Source organism: Chiroxiphia lanceolata, chromosome 2 (assembly GCF_009829145.1).
Source record: "Chiroxiphia lanceolata isolate bChiLan1 chromosome 2, bChiLan1.pri, whole genome shotgun sequence".
Classification (NCBI taxonomy): Eukaryota; Metazoa; Chordata; class Aves; order Passeriformes; family Pipridae; genus Chiroxiphia; species Chiroxiphia lanceolata.
The window spans coordinates 43988154-44002359 of record NC_045638.1 but is presented as its reverse complement, the minus strand read 5'-3'; the positions used below and the strand labels follow the sequence as shown (position 1 = coordinate 44002359).

At 34.9% G+C, this 14206-nt stretch overlaps 1 protein-coding gene across 1 annotated transcript in view; it reads left to right on the top strand.

Annotated features, from left to right (window-relative positions):
- Positions 1-14206, top strand: part of GPC5 (glypican 5) — a 272432-nt gene that overhangs the window by 164774 nt on the left and 93452 nt on the right. The gene's annotated exons all lie outside the window — the stretch shown is intronic.

Below are 14206 nucleotides of genomic sequence, written 5' to 3'. Positions count from 1 at the left end.
CCCCTACAGGCCCTATCTGAAGGCATGTTCTCAACACGCCTATCAAACACTTTCTGGATGAGATCCACACCTAACATTATAATGATAGGCATGTCTATTTTTAAAAAAGATGGTAACTGCCACTTGCTCTGTTAATTAATTCTGTTAATCCATAGCTCAACACTGTAAAGAAATCCTGTTTCTTGTTTAGGAATAAAATAGTACTATGCCCATTTATGTTACAGTTTATAACATCTGTAAGCGAAGTCCAATCTTGCTTTATTTTTGCTTTATGCTGTATATAGGAGAACAAAGACCCAGTGTGCATCCAATTATTTAAGGTGCTTTAAATGTTTGACTGAAACACATTATGACAGTGATGTTCAGTCTAAAAATTACTCGCTATAAGATGTGCAAGGCGGCATATATACAGAAACCTACATAGATATACATACCAGCAAATAGACAGTTCCTGTGGCTGAACATTAACATATGTGAAGGGAGTGTAACAAAAATGCAACAGTTTTTAATTATCTATAACTGTAGAGTGGAAATAATGTCACAGATGTATGTGTCATTTTTGTAGCTTTTGGACAAGAGATATTTCAAATTTTCTTCAATGATGTCATGTTTTTTCAAGTCTTTTAATACTATTTTCCAGTACAAATTACAGCTGTTCTCATTTTCATGTCTGTCTTTTGGGTTCCTATACATATCAGCTTTGCTTCCATTACTCTTAAAGCTTATAAAATTTGTTTTAAAATTCAAATTTAAAATATAAAATTATCTATTCCTACTTGTTCGGTAACCATATTGATAAATCTTGTATAAATTTTAGAGTTTGTCATATCATAGAGGAAAAATGTATTATTGCATATTTAATCTCATTAGTATTTTAGTTATTTGATCATTTCAGATGGCATTTAAGAATATTTTAAATTGAAAACACAAATCTACCTAGAAAAGTTTTTGCATCTACTTCTTCCTCTTTGAACCTATTTTCCAAGGCTTTATTTAAGCAAAAATGTTTCATTTATATATCTGTTTTGCTGCATAATACAGCCTGTTCATGGACCAAATGCAATCTCTAGAAAAATGAATACAGAGATCCAAGTTTTTTTAAACCTTAAAAGTGATTCAGCCAAGTGAGTAGAGATCTCCTAGATCTTCATTATCTGAAATATATATAGTGGAGTGGTATATATGTGAGGTAACATATGGTGTTGGCATGAACTACAGTGATTGTACTGACAGTAGATAAAATTAAAAATTCAGGAACCTGGGCCAGTCAATTCATTGGTCTGTAAATTACATGATACTGTGATGAATTTTTTCCCTGCATAATATATGGTTGCACTTACTCTTCTCTATTGAATCTTCCTGTTAGAATCTGTTATTTTGACAGCCAGAAGTGATTGCTGAAGTGCAACTCCTGTACTGATAGTAAGGGATTTTTATCATACTGTGTCTTATCATAACACACAGAACACTTGCATTTTCTTTAATGTGATTAATACATTTACATATTCTAGACGGTGTACATTGGCCATCATTTGCTCACAGAACTATCAGAAAAATGTCTATTATTTGGTAAGAATAGGGCCCAGATGAGAAATAGAGATTTCTGTTTTCCTTACTTATTTTTTTTATTTTTTGCTGTTTACTGAAGGTGAATTACCAAGAAAACATCCTAAGCTCCCCAAAAATACCTGTGTACCCAGTATATAGGGAGACACTCATTTGGCAAAATGCTGCTCAGAATGTGATTATGCCATATTCTTTCCTAAATGACTGTCCTATATTGATTAAACTCAGCTACACGTAGTCCCTGAAATCCTACTAGGCACCATGCTACTTGAAATCCAGTGGCCTGAATCCTGAACATCTCATTTGTCCCTTATTCATCAAATCTTAACTAAAGGACTTGCCTGTCTCCTAAACAAGGAGTCTGTGTTCTCCTGCCTCCTATGTTCAGTGGTGTTAGAGTCCAATACTGTCTGGCTGTGTTCTTTTAGATATTCTGCACAAGGATAGCTTAATGTTTAATATCACATTTACTTATTTGAAGATACTTGGCATTACATGAGATTTTGGTTTAACATAGTGATACATCAGTATTCTTAAATCACAACAAAAGCATAACATAGCGGTTGCAATATACAGCTGAACCACAATACAAACATGATTCCCATTAGTGGTCTGTTTATATTCACTGACATGTCATGACACCAGGTGTCCCCAGCTGCTGTGAAGGAGCACGTGAGTAAAAGCCAACTCAAGCCCATTTCTCTGTTCAAAGTTCCTTTCATTAATTGTGCAGCTTTTATACTTTTTGTTGGATTGATCCATTGTATGTTTTCCCCTAACCTAATGCTGGTCTGGCTAGCTCAGGAAGATACTGCTGTCTCCTAATTATCTCAGGGAAGGCTGTTTCTGCAGACCCACTGGTACAATGTGTATCTATAGCAAAGGTTACCCTCCAGTCCTTGCCATTTTTTTCTCACCAGTGACTGATGACCATTCCTTATCTTCTTCCCTGAGTAAATGTTTCTTGCCCACCTCCTCCAAGTCTTCCATTGTGGTGGTGTGTTGGTTGTCACCAGTGGAAAGGTAGAGGCTCTTAAAAAACCTGAATCAGACTGACATGGGATAATTTTCCCTTCAAAGTTGCCTGTCTCCACTGACTACAGAGGGATTCGGGCAACTGAGCATACAGTATTAGCACTTCTAGGCAGAATTAACCCAGGCCTATCTAGGCACCTCCAGATAATGACCTCCCACTTGAGACCTGTCTAATAGCTGACAAAGCCTCCTTTTTTTAAAGCAGATCAAAAGCAATTTTTACTCTATATTACAGTGACTATCTGACCGCTTTATTATACACTTTGTTCTGTTAACAGTACATTATGGCAGACTAACCTGAGAAATGGTGTATAAAATCCCACTTTGGGGATTTGATCAATTGCCATACTTTTAGTTTGTTAGATGTGTATGTCTGTTCAAGAATATATATATATATATATATGGATTCCTCAGCTATGAACATGTTCACTGTATGTGTGGGTATTGGACAATTTGTGGGTATGATAGAAAAAGAAATTTTTTACAGAGAGAGTAATCAGACATTGGAATGGGCTGCCCAGGGAGGTGGTAGATTCATCGTCCCTGGAGGTTTTTAAGATGAGACTGGATGTGGCACTTAGTGCCATGGTCTAGTAACCATGGCAGTGTTGGATTAAGGGTTGGACTTCATGATCTTGGAGGTTTTTCCAACCCCGTCAATTCTATGGTTCTATGATGCATCACACATTGCGCTATTCTGTAAGAAGTTTGTGAGAAACCAAAGGAATTTTCGTATCTCTCTGCATTGAAAAAGATGCATATTTTATTTGGGACATTTCCTGAGATTAATGACCTAAACAATAGTCAAAATCTGCTGGTATTTCATGTTTGCCTACTAAGTATGAAGTTGATTGGCATAAACTTACATAATTTTGCTCCAAACATGAGTTCTACTCAACTGGATATTGATAATATAAAATTTGCAAGTTTTATAATAAGCAGTAAAAAAACCCTACAGTTCATTGTTTATTGTGTTCTTTCATACCACTGTTCAGAAAATCTTTGGATTTTGAAATTTTTTCGTCATTGTTACATAAGAAAAAAAATTCTTGTGCCATTTATTCCCACTATTCAATCATATATAGCAGCATAACACAGGAAAACTACCTCTTTGTATGTAAATGGAAAAATCATCAGAGTTAATATTAATGGAGTTCTTAACTGATTGTGATTAGGTTAAACAGAACTATAGACTTTTGCTGCATTCATATTTTTGTCTGTCACTAAAATTATTGTAAAATGTCATGGATTTCTCACTGCAGAAATATTAAGCCAGGAGTAAACATTATTTTGAGTGTCAAGCTGTTATCTTCTATAAAAAAACTACGTAGCAACAGACAAAATCTTCTCAAGTCCTGTTATTTATGTTTATAGAGAAAATCTTGTTTTCTCACATGATGTGGCTTGACAAAATGGGTTGTTTTGATGGTATGATTTATCATAACTGCCTGTCATTTTATCTCTTGCAAAATTTTCATTTTCTGAACATTTGTAAACCATGTAAATATGAAATTATGGAATTACATTCACATTATTTACACTGGTAGTTTGTCAAATCTATACAAAGTGTCTAATCCAAATACATTATTATTTTAACATAAGTAACTTCCAAAATACCCAGTTGTGAAATAGACCATATATCTGGTCCACGCATTCTAATGAATAAGTATTTTTATCTTTGTACCTCATCCCATACTTAACATAGTATCTCTGGATAAAAAAAAGCTGCATGTATAATTCTTATATCAAATAGACACTTCTTCCCAGTTTCCTAGATCTCACTGGGACTTTTTCCTTCTTGCATTTCTGTGGAGTTGGCAGTCTTATTATGTCAACAGAGGTCTCTTCATATATGACATATTTATTCAAACATTAGCCACAGATGTTTTCGGAGATTCTGGAATTCAACACCTGGCTGTGCCAAATGTGATCATTTCATGAAATGCTGGGAATCTGATTTGTAGCAAGTCACAGCATATCTTCCTGGTCTTTTGCAGACAAACATACCCTTACTTTACTTGTACTCTAGGCTGGCTAAAGGCCAGCCAGCTTCAATCTGAAAGTTGTGCACCTTTGTTAGCACAGTGCTGTATTCTCATTAGGATTACTAAAGTAGCTTGAGCTCACATCCGTCAGATCAGGACTGGCTGGCATCTATCCAACCTGGAGTACAGAAGTACTCGAAACCCAGAGGGTAATTCTAAAAATTTGAGAAGTCTTCATATGGAGGTTACACAAATACTTAAAACCAAAACAAAATATACCCAAACCCCAACCACAAAAACAAATCCAAGAACTAAATTTATGTCTGATTTGTGTCTAATTGTTATTTGAGTGCAATCTTTATTTAAATAATAAATAGAAATAAACTATCAAATTCAATACAGATGTTAGAAACTGCGGAGTATATTAATATTAGTGTTAGTTTACAACTATGGTTAAGCATGTCAGGTTTTCCCAATGTAGTTCAGGGATTTACAATACTGAATTTTTGTTTAATAAGGTGCAATGCTTGTAATGTGCTATTTGCAATACCCAGAGTAACTAGAATCACCTGTATGGAGCAGGTAAATATACCACGGGAGATCTGCACAGTTATGGAGCAACAGCTGTTGACTAGATGTGGCATCTGACAGCATCTCAAACAGCACTAGACGTGTTTAAACAATTCCAACAAGTCCCTAATCAATACAATTATTGATGCTTACAAAGTGGTTCAGCTGACGAAATGTACTTTTAAGGTGTGTTGTTTTTTCTGACTCCACTGAAGGTGTCACTAGATCTCCAGGGAGTGATTTTGTTTCTTGGCAACATGATATTGGAGGCAGATACAGGGTAGCAGGAACAGTGCAGGGCCTATAAGGCACTTTGAGGGACCTGTAGCAGCAGCTGGAAGACAGTCTTCGTATCTAAATGTGTCTCAATCAGCTACTGACTTCCATCCCAATATTTTAAACCTGCATTTTAATCATTGTATACAATGTTTAGTTTCCTAGAGATAATTTATATTATGGCTTGTGTTTTTGGTGCAAATTCATTGGTCCTAGTTCAACAGGTTAAATAAATGGAATAAATTGAGGAGCATTTTGTTGACTTGTAATCATGTCAGCTCATCTTCAGGCACTTGAAATGTCTGTAGGGTAGGAGTTCAGTTCAGATTTGTAAGCAAGTATGACACAAAGCCTATTATTAAACTAAGATGTCTCATGCTCTTTTGTCATCCCTTCATTAGCTTGTTACCTGTGTTGATAAGATCTATGTGGCACTCATGCAAGGTTTGCTTGAGGCATCTAAACATCAGTGCCTTGCACTGTTGGAGGTACTCTATGTAGCCTGCATCCATGTGCCATCCCAGGAGGGTCCTCTGTCAGCCCTGAAGTCTGGTTTGTCTACATAAGTCATCTGAGGCTTTCCAAATGACATTAGTCAGTTGTGTGTGAGGATTTGAACTGCATCATAGATGTCTGCAGCTGAGCTGAGGCACCTAAAGTTGTCCATGTATGTAGCTGAGGCAGAGCTACGCGATTGATCTTCTAATTAAAGGAAAAGGAAATAGTCAAGTGAAATGAACAAAAAGCTTTTCAGAAAGAATTTATCTATTTAGAAAATCAACCCCTAGCCCAGTGTGCAGCCAAGATTATGACTGCATGATCCATGTTATTTGCAAGATAAACATGTAAGTGTTAACTTTAGAAACTGTGAACATTTAAAAACTCCTCCATGCCTTCTTGATTTTATTTTGCATAGATCTGTGTTGAGGCTGTTCCTGACTGTACACCAGGCACCACCAAAGCTTCTCTATCACTCCCCTCCTCAGCTGGACAGGGGAGAGAAAATATAGTGAAAGTCTCATGAGTTAAAGGATTTTGATGATTTAGTGAAATACGTCTCCTGGTACTGTTTATTGATCATAGTCTACAATTATTAGTTAAACAGAATGAGACACAAACTAAAAAGAAAAAAGATATTAAATTCATTAGGCTGATGTCATCCCTAGGAGCAAACTGGCAAAGAAAACTAATATATATTTAACATGATACATATGATATGTTCTTGTGATTCATTATAGAACTTGATTTAGTTCAAACATATTTAGAAATTACATAAAAATATTTATAATAAATATATTAAATATTGCAATCAAGAAAAAATTTAAAATCTTGATAATTTTTATTTTTTTATTTTCCCAGGGTTTGATTACATTACATCTAGGTTTTAAAAAAAAAAAAAAAAAAAGGGAAAAGACATAGTTTCTCAAAGGAGGTAGTATTACTTGGCAATAGATTCTTTTTACATTTATAAAAATAAAGTGGAAAATTGGAAATTTTCCAAGTGGAAAATGTAAATTTAGTGTAACCGTGCCTGAGAAGGAAATCTTGACCACACACCTAATTTTTATTGATGATCCAATTTTTAACCAAATATTTGACAAATAATTGATGTAATTAATGTCTCTTTTTCTCCAGGGACAAAAAAGTTTCTATTGATACTCAGACTTCGGTCATCTCAGATGAATTTTAAAATTACACAACTGCTTTCCTCCAGAGGAAAAGAAATTAGACTTCATTCCAATGGTGCACTAGCAAGTAGTTTTAATGTCTTTTTTTTTAAATAAACTAGTGAAATCACAGATAAATAGTGGAATAATTGTCCAATGTTTATGTCACAGCTTGAGAACAGAGGAATTTCAGTTCAGTTCTGTGCTTTATTCTATCTTCCTTTCAATCTCTTTCTTCAAAACATTCTTTTTTTAAAATGTATATTTCATTTGTAAACTTTGCCAAAGGGAGCTAGAATGTTCAAAGTCGCTGATAGTACTCTCCCTATCTGCTTTTGCTAAGGGTTGGTAAAGCTCTTGGAAACATAATTGAGGTGGCAGATCTATAGCAGAATGTCTAAAGGAGTCTGAAACTGTTTCTCACCATCTGTACAATGGTTTCAATTTCATAAACTTGGGTGACACTTGCCAAAATTCATCTAAAACAAAAGAAAGTTGGGGGTCCCAGAGCAGGACGTGTATGCACCTGTCTTGGTGGGCCACACACTCATTTAATAACATCAGAGACTGTTTAGAAAGTCCCCCAGGCTACTGGTCTATAGTAATACTGCTATATTTAAAAAACCCTCCAACAAATAAATATAAAAACAGGATATGGCACCTTTTGTTTCAATATTTTTCTAAGATGTCCAGAACACTGATATTACAAAAATAATCCTTTTTCCAATTGAGGTCTGTATTTTCACTATCTGCCTGGAGAGAGACCTCTTTGAATAGATTCATTGAAAGATGAGGACCTTAAACTGAAAATTCCTTTGAATGAAGACCATAAGATTGGGTCTTCATTAAGTCAGAAAATATTGATTGTATTAATACTGCTCCCTGTGAATGCTATAAGCTGAAAAAAATTTATTCAATGCTATTTGTTGACTCAGTCCTATTCTGAAAACAAAGTAGCAAGATCAATGAGCTGAATAATGAATATTTCTGAGATGTGTCCTGAATACCTTGACCCAAGTGTTCTTTTTTGACTTGACTTTCACTGTGTTCCTTCTACATTGGTTGGAAAGATATATTGAAAAATAGAATATATCCCAATGCTCACTCAAATGTAAGTATGAAGTGACCAAAAAGGTTGAAATAATAATGTTACTATATTATTCACTATAATTAGAATTTTGCCTTATTGTCTTGTGTGTAGAGCTCAGCAGTTCAGATTAAATAGCTGCTTCCAAGCCTTGTCTGTTTACAGAAGACTCATGGCAATGTGGGAGTGCCATCATCAAATCACAAATGGGAAGTTCACAACTTTTCCAGAACCTGTTCCAGTACTTCACAGTGCTTGTGATAAAGTTTCTCTAATAACTCATGCTTTAGGGTTTATCTCTTTCATAGTAAAGCATCTTTTGTATAATTAGTCAAATCAGACCTTATGCTATAAGGAGCATCCTCAAGGGAAAAAAAAAGTATTTTGTTTTGTAAACAAATATTTTTAAATGGTCAGAGTACTGTTGTTTCAACAGCTATTTTATTGACAAACTACAGTCTCCTAAAGAAAATATAAAATCAGGGAAGAAACCCCACAGTCTGAAGAAGATGTTAGGACTCAGACCCACTTATACAATAGTTCTAGCCCCAGAGAGGGGACATAATTGTCAGTAGCACCATATTTAAAGAAGAATCAAAAGTTTGCATGGCTATTCATGCTGCTCCATCTATTTATTGCTTGCCTTTATATGACACTTCCTCTATAAACTGTTTGCCAAGTTCTCTTTCATCCTTGACTATTAAAAACCTATTTCAGGGATAAGAGTGGAACAGCTGAATTAGCTCAAGCACCAACCTCTTTGGGCTTTACAATTTAAATGATTGGACTGTTTTATATGCAATATGCAATCTGTTAAGTGTTATCAGAGCTTGTGAAACTGGTTAGGATGCATAAAAAACCCACCAAACCACAAAAACCCCAAACAAACAAAAAAACCAAAACACCAAAATAACAAAAACTGGAGATAGCTTCCTGCTTCCTTTAATTCAGCAGTTAGAACCATACTACCAGAGCAGAGAGTAGGTTCATTTCTAAATGACCGGGAGTTCAGAACCGCTGCTCATCTCACAATCCAGAGGGATATAGGGCATTGCAGGCATCAGCAAACACAGTCTGTCCCACTGATATTTCTTCAGACTGTATGGACTAATTTGAGATTCATGAGTTAAAAAAACACTGCAAGAATGACCATTCTTCTAGACTAGTGATTAGAATGGCTTGCTAGGAATTAGTTATCACTATATTAGATATAGTTTCTTCCATAGTGCATATTTCATCATTTTATCCAGTAACTGTAAAACAAAGAATAGGTACTTTTGTGTAAAGATATGGGAACTTTTATCTTCCTTCATTTCCTTCTCAAATATTAACAATAAAGCACAGTCTTTTTTCTCTCTGACCAAATCAGCCTATAAATGAATGACCTACTGATGTCAACAGAGAGGAGAATTTCTTACCAGCTCCTTCTTGTGTTACAACATGAAATAAATCTCAGGCACATCAGTCACCTGAATCATTATGTTTAATCATCTCAGTTGACAATGAAATAAACTTCAAAGAATTGATAGAATTAATATAAAACAACCCACTGAAGAGAAATATTTTTAAGGTGACTTGAAATTTATGTATATTGATAAATACAAAATGATAAAACCAAAATGTTTTGCTCAAGAAACATACTAATTCCTGTGACTGCTGGTTTCTTAAACTACTCTCTCTCCAGAGATTTTGCATAAGAAATTAGGCTGTCGTTTTACTGACATCAGCCAATGACCTAAAACTTACAACTAAAATGTCACTGCAACACTCTTGTAGTGTGAAGACCTATTTTCCTGTTGCTTGTTCAGTGTTAAATCATGAATACATAGAGACACACACCCGTACATTTCCAAATCCCATGATACTGAAGCGAGCTTTTTTCTCTCAGTGAAAATCCTCACTATTACAATGCTTTTAAAATTCAGCCATTGTTCATAAACATTCTGATCATTTCATGATACAGAACAGAGATACTTGAGTTTGGCTCAGTATCTAGATCATAACAGAAATGTACATGTCCCTACATATACATATATATACATAGACACAAATATGTAACTGTACACAGGAGTTACATATAATTTTGCAACACAAGGTTCATTTAATATTTTCAGTCATGTGATACTTGCTGTAAGGTGCAGTTTCCCTGAAGAACATTTTTTGGCAAAATTTTGGCTTCATTTTCCTGTCTTTCTTTGACAGCATTTCCCATAGGGAAGATAGCCTGTTTAAATTATATTATCCTTGAACCCCTTGTTGCCTACTTGACATAAATTTCTGTAACCGAGGCGATATCATAAGTGAAGTTAAAAATCAAATCTCTGAGAATAGCCTTATCTAGATTGATTCTCACTTCAAACTGCATACTAAGCAGTCACACGGAGCTTCCAAACTTACAACAGACAATAGACTTCCTCTCCTTCTGATCCCAAAGAAATAAAGTGGAACCCTTCTTTTCCTTGCTTCTAGCAGTTCATTTTAATCTGTATAAATTTCATGTAAGTTTTGTCCTTCAATTTGTCTGTTTCTACTGCATATTTTAGTAAATTTAATACTTCAAGCTTCTTTAGGAATAAAAGGCAAGATAAAAGCTTGTCATTAGCTGCACTGTTTTCTAGAAGACACTGAACTGCATGTTACAGAAAAAAAGCCAAGTTCTTTGACTCAAGCCAAGCATCTCATTGATGCTCAGGTATATAGTTCCCATTACTGAAATAGCTAGACACATCATAATATTTAACTCTTGTCTTTTCATAGTATCTACAAGTAAGAATTATGATGACTTTACAAATAGAAAACTGAAAACCAGATAGAATAATAGGCTTCCTTCGGGGAGCTTATGACTTTGGCAATGAGTACCCCAAGGTTAATGCAATGTAATTTCAGTTTAGTTATTTAAAAGTTCAGTATTATGTCTAGACTGGTTGCCCAATATAAAGGGCAAGTCATCATTTCATCCTGCACTAGGTGCTGTATTTGCCACAAGAGGCCCCTCTCTCTCTGTTCTTTCTCTTTCCATACTCTGTAGGCAATAGATGTCTTATTTTTAAATAGCTAAGGATACGTAAGTGAAGTACAGTTGCTAATAATTTTGTGTTCTTCTTTCTTCTGGGGGGCATTCCCCAGGGAAAACTAAAAAATTTGACTAAAGAATCTATGTTATTAAGATTTGGGTTGAATGGGAAGAAGACAAAACTGAGTCACTGCCACATTTTCATTGTAATTTTGTCACAATCAGGCCAAACAAAGAACAATTACAGTAATTCATGGGACAACAAAACTGAAGCAATTATTTTTATTAGGACCTGGAAATATGATCTTCCTATAATTTGGTACAAATATTTTTACTACTGTTGTCCTGTGAACCTTCATCCACTGAAGAGAAAATAAATGTATTTACCTGCACTCATTTATCACTAAAAGAAAGCAGTAACTGAATGTGATGAGAGAAATTTGTAAAAGAAAAACACAAGAAGGGGTGATTGGGAAGAAAGGGAAACCCAAAAGTTTATTAAAGCTCTTAAGCCTCCAGTACAATCTCTACCTTTATACATTTAAACATTAGCTATGTCAGCCTTCTTAGCTCATATATTTATTGATTGTACCCACAAAGGGTAAGGAATGAGTTCATCTTTTTAAAGAAACGTTAGAAGACAGCTCTACATCACACATGAATGCAAGAACCATTGGGCTGAAATGTTGCGGACAACTCTGAAAGATCCTTGAATGTGTTTTTATTCCTTCTTATGTCCCCTGTACCATGATCTGCTTTGTATATAGTATTTACATTATTCCTGTTCTGTCAGATATTAAAAATGTGCATCTAAAACATGCTTTTGTGCTACTGATATGATTTTGTCTAACAGAATTTGAAATGAAAGACACAAGTCTTAATAGGTCAGTTCAAATAACTACCTAGTGGGTTCACAGACAATCCTTCAGCCTTCTCCAGAAGTTCATTACTCGGAACAGAAGTTCAGTTCATTACTCTGCTCATAGTGGCTTCTGAAATTGGAGCTCTTCATGCATATGCCACTATCTTTGAATATGAATTGATTTAAAGTCCATATTCTTTGTGACTTTTCCTGAAATACTTCAAAAATTATTCATCATGCCTCTTGTGGAGGGTGAAAAGCATCAAAGGTTAAGGCAACTGTACTTGTCTTTGGTATAAGGTTAGTTAAGGACCAGTAGAGAATGAAACCTTACTTAACTGTAATTGCTTAAATACAGGATTCTAAGAAACGCTTAATTCTCCCATAAAAAGTAAGTAACAGTAGCACATAACTGGCATTATACTGTAATGCTTGTTTCTATTATTTAATAAAATACAGCATGCTATAGAGCTTCTAATACATAACTCTGTGTTTGTTCTTCATATGAGTTATGCACTGTGCTCTGAGAACAGGCAATGCAGGTAGTTTGCAAATCAGGTAATGCACATGCTTCCAGCAAGGGTGCTGTGGATAATAAAGCTGTGAAATGAAAAAAAAAAGTTATGGGTTAACTGCTGAACAGACTTCTAGTTGCTGAGAAAACTGTTTCCCGATCCAAATTGTAGAGTAATACAGCTGGATTTTCCTTCTACACAGATATATACAAAGTAAGCATGCATCCCTAAGTGTAAAACTAGTTTGAATGAAGAGACAATTACATCCTCTATCTCCTCAAGAAAATGTTATATTCTCTAGGATTTGATAATAATGAAAATGGGAACAGATGATTTTAAAGTGTTTTATTTGGGAGAAAAAAGAAACAAACCAACAAAACCAAACCAACAACCAACAAACAAACAATCCCCTCCATGCCACACAATTACTATTAAGCACGTGTTTCAAAAAACATTTAAGATGAAAAGCATCGTCTGTTGGATACGTGTCATTGATTCCTTGTTTGCATCATTATTCATACACATTCAGAGAAATTAGGAAGATACAATGAATCCAGAGCCATGGAGATGGATTGGCCACTTACAGTGATTTTTTAATAATCCACCAACCTTTTGCTAACTTGGAGCGTACTTGGACAACAGAGGACAGTAAAAAGCAGCTTTTACAGCACAGGGGATTTCATTCTTTAGAATAAACAGGAAAAAATTCTGTCAAATGGCTCATGTCAGCAAATTTGCTGAAATAGCTTTTCACTCTTAGCGTTGCACAGTGGCTTGGGTTGATTCCTTCATATGACCTTTATTTGCTGAATGACCTTGTTTTCTTTTGTCAATAGTCATATTCAGGTTAATTATCTGCTTGATAGTCTTTCGCCATAACTCAACTGTCATTTTGTTCTAATTTTCCATAAATTACCTCAGGAAAAAAACCCAAACCACTCAATAACAAAGAATGGATTGTGAGAGTGCACCTTTGACTCTGATTTGTAGTGGTGTAGTCCGTATGGGGCTGTGAGATACGTATTAACTGTGTCAGGTATCAGTCCCAAAATTATCAAGTGCATTGCAAGTCCATAGGGGATACTTTGGTTTGTGCACTGAAGCATTATGCTGGACAAAATGTAAAATGTCGTACTTCTGTCTTCAAGGTTTGGTATCCTACATAATGACACTGTTACATGATCCTTTTGCCATTTCCAAGCAGAACTATTTTAGTGTCCTATGTCAGAAGGAGGTTTCTCAATTTTAGACTAATTAGGCTTGACAGCTTTGTGTTTCCAATTTGTTTGAATTGTTTTTCCAAGGTAATTCCTTTGTTTTGCCAACTATTTACTATAAACATTTATGTGCTTGTTTATGATAATTAATATCTCTCATTTCCTTGCTCCATTAAATGAAGGTACAGTAGAATTATTACAGTTGTTAGAAGATTTCCAGAATACTACACGAAGAAGGAGATGTTGTTGTTCTCATTTATCTAGATTTAGTGCACTTGCATATGTCTGCTGTTTAGTTATTTTCTAATGTAATAAGAATTTATTTTCTCAATTTTAAACATGTGACTTACCCAAGGCACCTAGTTTAAATGAAATATATGTCTCAAAGCTCCTCTTCAGTTCTTTTCTGTTTG